Here is a 7,010-nt window from a genome sequence, read left to right as displayed (position 1 = left end):
AAAAATACTCGAAGTTAATCGGCGCGCCTTGTTTGTTTTTTGCCCGTAAGGCGGTAGGGTCTAATGTAATGGCCAAACATTTTCAAATCAAATACAATTGAAACTCTACATCAAATTAACCCTCTTAAGTTGTCAAATAACGATATCCATATATGTATGTAAAAAGTTCAATACTTATGAAAAAAAAATGAAAGAAAAAACAACAAAAAGAGAAATTAATTATCGTTTACAAATAGACTGGCATACAAAAGACCTAAGATGTAGGCGGGAGTGGAGAGAGAAAATCAGACAAGTAAGCGATAACACTTCAATGGTTCCAAAAACAAAACGGAGCAACACCAACAACTATAAAATAATTATGGAATTCTACAAAAAGCAAGGAACGTGACGCGACACTTATGAGCAACAACAAAATTTCGCCAATTTATCGGTATTTGTTGATGTGGGCACCGTAGGATATGTAAAATATATGTTTATGTACATATGTATGTAAGTAGCTGCTGGCGATATTTTCTTTACGCTAGTTGTGATTTATGCATTGTATGAGTGATTAATAAATGTGGCATGTGACTTTAAATTCGATATTTTTGTGTGGATTGTAATACAATTTGTAGCTATTTTCACCTGTAGCTCTATCTGTTTATTGAAATCTAAGCTAGATAGAGAGCCAATTGAAGTCAAGTAATTAACAATTGAAATTCGCCAATAAAAGCAATTGACGTCAGTGCAAGCACTCTGAAGCTCATAAGCATACTATTGCATTGTTATGGTATTAATGCACTTCGGTGCAGTTACATTCATTTAACAAGCAATAAATGCGAACACGAATAATATACGAATACCAATACGAATACGACCATTACAAGTTCGGATAAAGAGATGACTACGAATGTGAACCTGAATATGAAGACAAATACGAAGAGGAATGCGGATACGAGCTCAAATATAAATACATTGATCAACGGAAGACGAATAGGATGAACACTTCGAATACGACGATGAAACCGGGAAAGATGAACACAAAGACTGCGCTGAAACGAAGACGGATACGATTACGAAAAGGAGATGAATACGAAGACTGCGACGGAGATAAATACGAAGAAGAAGAACATCGCGACGAATACGAAGACTAATACGAGGGCATATACAAATAAGATCTGAAGACGAATACGAATACTGCAACTAAAACAAATACGAAGATGCATACGAAAGCTAATTTGTAGACGAATACGTATGTAATTGAAGACAGTGACTAACGAAAGAGATAAAAAAATCTTTGGGATCCCTAAAGAAATCTAAAAAAGCTGCTCAATTTCGGCGGTAACTGGCACTTCTTGTTTCTTATAATTTCTCTAAATTCAAGTTATTATAATTTTATTTGAAACAAAATATAACAACTAAATATAAGTAAAAAAAAACAAATCGTCTTCTCTTTTGTGGAACAATGATAGTTATAGAATTATAATTTAAAATTCTTTACTATTCTTCATTCAACTTTTCAATATTTTTTTTTTAATTCCTTTATGGTGGTTGTTGTTTCCGACAGGGTGGGTTTTGATTATGTGTTTTAGAACGAATTTTCGATAATACCTGGTCATATTTGGTTTGGCGCTCTGCCATCTTCAGTGTTATTTGAGACGAAATGTTCTACGGAAACTGGTTCCGAAATATATTTAATTTTTTATTATTTAACTGTTCTCTTTAAAATTTTGATTACATAAACACATTACAAATTTCGCGATAACGCTTTCCCAAAAAAAAAATAAAAAATAAATAAAATATGCAACAACCAAACATAAACATCTGTTATCTTGCTCTCTGTAGTCAAAATTTCGGACATGAAGAGCTTGAATGGACGGACTGTTTTGCGTACCCCCAGAATTCCGTCGACTAGCCTGCAACAGTGTTGCCGCTTATTTCTGGCGGTAACTTCGAAACTACACAAGTCTTTCTGATTTAGTTAGTTGTTTTAGGGTTTAAGAACAATACTGTTTGGGTTTGAAATAAAAAAATTACTTTTAAATTAATTAATTTTTGTTTCTTCATGAAAATCATTAAACATTCTAAGATGAGTATGTCATCAGGTCTCTCATTACACAGCCAGCGTGGTTGTCCTCTTAAAAAACTAATTTGCGATTTGACTAGGTATTAGGTACTAGCTACGCTACCAAATTAAAATAATAGAAAAAAAAACTCCATCATGTAAAATTTCAGAGAAATTTTCTTTTTTCATTTTGAAAATTCCAAAAACCAATGAAGGGGAGAAAAAAGCTAAATGTCACAGGCCTGTGTTATTGACTGCTGACATTGCCGTGTACAATGTTTTACAATGAAAAACCTAACTTTAATCCGCTGTCCACAAAATATGAATTCGTAACTTCTCTTTGTTGTATTTGTACTAGGAAAAACTATTACCACAAAACAGCAATCAGCGCTTCTAGTTGTATGGAATTTGTTTAGCTTTTGTGTGTATTCAAAGCACTTCATAATTTTCTGACTGCAGAAGAATCTAACTCAGTTTTGCCAACGAACTCTCAGATCATTATTTATACATTTTGTGATGCAACAGCTGCTGTTTGTCCAGATAATGGTCAACCCTTAAATGAAATAATAGAAAAAATACCACATTAACTATATTTCCTGTTAAGTTTTAAGCTTGAAAAGTCATATACATTCCACTGCATTACGAACATAAATAGTTGGCATAACTAAGAGCCATCGTTTTTTTTTTTAGAAAGGTAGTAAATCTTCACGACTCTGCCAAACAACTTAATTGCTTTAAATGCACAACATGTTCAAGTTGTCAACAACGTCAAACACATTTAAAATCATAAACTGGCACACTATTTAGCCGGAAAGGCAATCGGTTAATCCACACTCTTCGCGCCTTTGTGGAAAATGTGCACAAAAGCGCAGGAAAACATCAAAATAAAAGTTGGAAATACTATTGTAACAAAATAAAAATGTGAAAAATTACTCACGCTACACAGTTAAATAAGATGTGCTTGACGCTGACAATTTTTGCATGCCACATACATACTATTGTCGACTTTTGTTGTTTGTATTATTTTTGTTGTTTTTTTTTGTCTTGCGTCTCTGCTCCAAAATGGGTTTTGGTGGTTTAGTCGTTAAGGCAATAAAATGGACACAAAATGCCCCAACAAGTTATGTTACATAGAAATACCGTCCAAGCAGCAGTGATCGCAATGACAATAGCGGAAACAACGCCGTAAGCGTTAAAATTAAGTGCCTGCACTGGTAAAGTTAGTGGAATTTTCAACAGGTCTCCGAGGCGGGCGAAGACTGTGTGTCATGTTATATGCACACATATACATAAGCATGTATGTATGTACATTGTAAATGCAATTGCTTTCCCAAAATGCGTTTTTTTTATTTCTCTTTATTTTTTCTGTTGTCACTAACTTCTTGGAAGCTACCGCTTCGACACTACGAAAAAAAACATATCTACAGATACATATATGCATGTCTATGTTTAAAAAATGTACTAACATAAATACGTACATATCCCGCCATTGTGTAACTTTCGAGAAAGTCTAACCGGGCGGCAGGTGGTCCGTGTATTTGCCATGAAATCGAAAGTGTTAATTTAGATCAAGTAAATAATTTAAAGAATAAATAGTGAGTGTAAAACTAAATATGTTAGTAACTTGAAATGAAAAAAAAAATGCTAAACGTATGAAATTCGATAACTACTTTATTCAGCCGTAACGGATGTGGTCTGAGCTTTTTGAAATTTGTTCTACTTCTTTTGAGAAAACTGAATGCATGCAGTGCTGTTACGGTTTCACGCTACGCCATTCAAACACTATGGGCAGAGCTGCCAACTTGGTTCAAACCATGCCATTTTGGGACCTATCTTACTTCAAATGGCACTTAATTTTTCAATTTGGCACAAAGCACCAAAATGGCACTTTTGAAAAAAAATAATATTTCAATACAATTTTGTGAAATCTTTTGCGTGTATTTCACTTTCTGAAATAAAATTTTCTAATTTCTATAGTATATACCATGATAAAAACATAACAAGGTAAAACCATTGAAAGGCAGTCTGACGTTTGCCAACAATATCATTTTAAAATCAAAACTCAAACTCACACACACATTCTCATTTTCAATCTCAAACAACAACAATTGTGAACAATTTAATTTTTTTATTTTCAATTTTATATGATTTTAAAATGTTGGCAAACGTCAGAAAAAAAAAATCATGGCCCACGAAATGAGAGAATGAATTTACCTTGTAATGTTTTTATCATGGTATATACTCAGTCTTACTTTGGCATTGGACTTTTGTTTTAGGAATGTGTTTCTAATTTTAATGCTTAATGGGAAGAATTAAAAAGAATGACACCTTGTTGGCACTTTTGTTTTTCTATTTGACACATGTTCGCACTTTTTTATCCTCAATGTGGCACTTCATTGCTAAGTATATAGTTGGCAGCCCTGAGTGTGGGTGTTCATAGCTGTCGGTTTAACAAGTTTGCCGAATCTCACTGGCTCTCAAAAGCTCTAGCTCTACCAATAGGGAATTTTTATCGCCGCTTACTAGTTCTGACACTTTATATATATGAGTCATTCTTTTTTAAGTCGGACGGGCGAGAATTGCCGTTTGTGTTTTGGCTTTTCTTTTTTAAAGCAAAAACAATAAAAAGTATAGTTTCCCTGATATACTCTGAATAGAAAATAAATGGTAATGCATTTTTTCTTTTTAGTCATACACTTGTGGTCAGCTGATTAAGTCACATATGTAAGTGCTGTTGACCGGTTTAGGCGATTTTAAATTTATTTATTTAATATTTATAATTTTTTGATTAAAGTCTAACACATAACATACAGACACCACATAAATCCATATTTCAAACTTCGTAAAAAATTATAAAATTTCAGCACTACCTTTCCGCAAAGAATTATCGAAATCACATAACTTAATCAGCTGGTCACAAAGGCACTTTTAAACCGGTAAGAACTCAAAAAGTGCCGCGCGATTACCAAACAAAAAAAAAAAATACAAAAATTCCGAAGAAATACAGAAGATCTCATAACATCCCGAAAAGTGAAATGCAAAGTATCTGAATACCCAACAGTCTCAAACGATCGCGAAATACGCCCGAGGGACCCTGTAATCTAAGAGGAAAAGTATCCCCAAAAGCGTCGAAAGTTTCCGAAATATAAATCACTAAGAAAAGCCCTGCACAAATACCGCAAGATGGCGAAATATAAAAGTTCCAAAAATGTCGCAGGAATCTCAAAAACAAAAAAAAGCGAAACACCCTGAAAGGTCTCAACAAATAATGCCGGTACAAAAAAATTAACATTTATTTTTACTTAAAGCGCCAAACAAGAAGAAAAATAAGTAAACACATGAAATACTTTAAACGACAGCAATCTGCCAATTAAGAGCTTAATCTCTTCATCGAATTTTTTCTGTTTTTTTTTGCAGCTACATACTTATGTTTTAAGAGCGCAGCCATATCATTTTTGTGATTAATCAATTTGTTTATGAATTTAGGTCAACTTAAAAGGTATGTAGGTAGAGGTTCGCATGCAAAAAGACAAACTTTATACAAAATACATGCATATGTGCGTATCGAAAGGGAAAAACAATCACAAAAACATGACGTTGATAACCACCTGAAATTCGCGTCAATTGCAAAATTTCACACCCAATGAATTGCCTGCAAAGCTTCGGACAGCAAACACACAACAAAAGAGCTTATGTTCAAATTAGTCTAAATGGCGCACCTTCCGGCGATAATGAATTAAAAGTATACAAAAATGCCAGACTGACAAAAAGTGTTTTTTTCTGTTTTGTTTTTTTTTTTTCACAGATGAACGAAACCAAAGGAATTTTTAAGGCTCCGCAAAGAGGAAGTGGTGAGCTAATGAGGAGGGGTCGCAGGTCTTCGAAACCTATGTACATATAGGAAGCGTGGAGAGAGGATAAGCAGTAATAGGGAAGAAGTGTGAGTAAAAAAATAATTATTTACATACTCGTACGTAGCAAGCACAGCAGCCGCTAGCTCAGCAACGCGCTATTCGCATGTAGTGTGTGGTCTACTTGCTTTGTTGATGCTGCGCGGCAGCTGAGTAACACTGCTGGGTGCGTTTAGTTGAGGGCGTAAAAGCGAAATTTGTTCAGTCGTTGCTGTTTTGTGATGCCAATGGGCGTGCAAGTATTACATATGAGTACAGACAGATTATGTGTTTTTTTTTATGTTTGTTTGCAGCAACTGCGCATGCGCGACAACGCATTTTTAAGACGTTGTTTCCATTTCAACTGAGCAAATTTTTTTTTTTTTTGTTAGTTTACTCGCTAACGAGAAGTGTGTGCATTGCTGTTGGCCAACATGGGAAAGGCACGTAGTGCTTGCTTCAATCATAATTGCCTCAAAACTGTTGCCGCTTGACTTGGCCGCTGTTGCTGCCAGTGCCAAAATTATGACAACTGCGGCTGCGCGCCATTGCTACACGATGGCTTTTTGGGCCATTTCTTTAGGTTTCGCTTTTCATTTTTTGGTATTTTCTCCAATGTAGTTGTGTGTGTGTGTGTCGTTTTTTAATGTCCCTCTGGTTTATTTATTTTTCGCGTTATTTTCAGATTATTTTTTTTCTTTTTTTCTGATGACTTCAGTTTTTTTTTCGCGTCCGTTTATGAGTTGTGCGTGTGCGCGCGCATTCCACACACCTTGCCGCTTGGCTGTGCTCTTTCCACCAGTGCGCCTCTTTATCACTTCACGCGCTTCACTTTTCTCGCTGCTGCAGCGGCTGCTGCTGTTGTCCCCTTTGCTGCCGGTTTTGTTAAATTTTTTTTTTTTTGGTAAAATTGTTTTGTAATGAATTTTGCGGCGCTCCAGCGCCGGTGCCAGTAGCAGCAGCAGCAGCAGCTTACAAACTCTGACTATATTTTTTAGGAACCAGTATAAAAGGGTGTCTACCTCGAGACAAGTACATCAAATTCATCTTAACGCTCTCAAGTACTGCACGTTCGC

Source organism: Rhagoletis pomonella, unplaced genomic scaffold, assembly GCF_013731165.1.
Source record: "Rhagoletis pomonella isolate Grant_MI unplaced genomic scaffold, Rhpom_1.0 Rhpom_scaffold_00004, whole genome shotgun sequence".
Taxonomy (NCBI): Eukaryota; Metazoa; Arthropoda; class Insecta; order Diptera; family Tephritidae; genus Rhagoletis; species Rhagoletis pomonella.
This window is presented reverse-complemented; position numbering follows the sequence as displayed.